The 1,362-nt window shown below is 45.4% G+C and overlaps 1 protein-coding gene across 1 annotated transcript in view; it reads left to right on the forward strand.

The window, feature by feature from the left end:
* LOC119417417 (laminin subunit alpha-5) overlaps window positions 1-1,362 on the forward strand; it is a gene marked incomplete at its 3' end in the record, with an annotated part of 231,477 nt that overhangs the window by 7,675 nt on the left and 222,440 nt on the right.

The raw sequence follows: 1,362 nt of genomic DNA on the forward strand, positions 1-1,362 counted from the left end.
CAGACGCAGGTGATTCTGTGCTGCTTGTCCTATTGGACCTTACATCTCCTTTTGACACCATCGACCACAACATCCTCATTTCTAGACTGGAGCAGTGGGTGGGCATCACAGGGTCAGCCCTTAAATGGTTTGGGTCCTACCTCTCTGACAGAACCTTCTGTCAATATCAAAGATTTTAGTTCGGCATCGACAGCGCTCCGCAGGGGTCCATCCTCGGTCCCCTTCTCTTTTCTTTATACCTGCTGCCACTAGGTGCTAACTTCTGCAAACACGACATACCCTTTCATTTCTATGCCGATGATTGCCAAATTTACTTCCCCCTGAGGCACAGAGGCACACGCTCTATTCAGCCTCTTCTTGACTGCCTGGCTGACATCCGGGACTGGATGGCTTTAAGCTTCTTAAGCTTCAATGAGAAGAAGTCTGAAGTCATGCTGTTCCATCCCAGTGGCTCACTCATGAACCATGACATTGACCTTTTCTCTCTAGCCCCGCTAGAAAAACAAAAGGTCACTAATCTGGGGGTGATAATGGACCCGTCCTTAAAACTCAACAGTCACGTAAACATGATGGTCAAATCCTGTTTTTTTCAGCTGAGACGGCTGTCTAAGCTGAAGCCTATACTCTCCAAAAAGAACCTTGAGACAGTGATCCACGCCTTCATAACATCTAGGCTTGATTACTGCAATTCACTTCTGTTTGGAATCAGTCAGTCCTCCATTGCTCGTCTACAACTGGTCCAAAATGCTGCAGCCCGATTTTTAACTGGTACAGGCTATAGAGACCACATCACGCCAGTTTGGGCTTCCCTGCACTGGCTACCCATTCACCTTCTGATCCATTTCAAAATTCTCATGTACGTTTTTAAATCACTGAACAATTCCGCCCCATCCTATCTCACTGATCTTCTGCAGCCATATGTCCCACCGCGCTCTCTGAGGTCAGCAGACCAGATGCTTCTCTCAGTCCCAGAAACCCGTCGTAAGTTCAGAGGTGACAGGGCTTTCTCTGTTGCAGGTCCACGACTGTGGAATGAGTTGCCACTGAGTGTCCGGCAGGCTCCCACACTCTCAGTCTTTAAGTCTCGCTTGAAGACCCACTTCTATTTGCTTGCCTTTAACACGGTGTGATTTGTTTTGGTCCGGTCTGTTCTCTACTCTGTTGACCATTTTAGTTAGCTTCTTCTGCTATTTGTATCTGTATTTCTATTTTATGTTTTCCCGTCTGCTGTGCACGTTTGGTTCTTTTGTACAGCACTTCGGTTGGCCTTGTTGCTGTTTTAAGTGCTATATAAATAAATTGGTATGGTATATACATATATATATACATATATATATATATATACATACACATACATACATA

Source organism: Nematolebias whitei, chromosome 11 (assembly GCF_014905685.2).
Source record: "Nematolebias whitei isolate Nwh7 chromosome 11, NemWhi1, whole genome shotgun sequence".
NCBI lineage: Eukaryota > Metazoa > Chordata > Actinopteri > Cyprinodontiformes > Rivulidae > Nematolebias > Nematolebias whitei.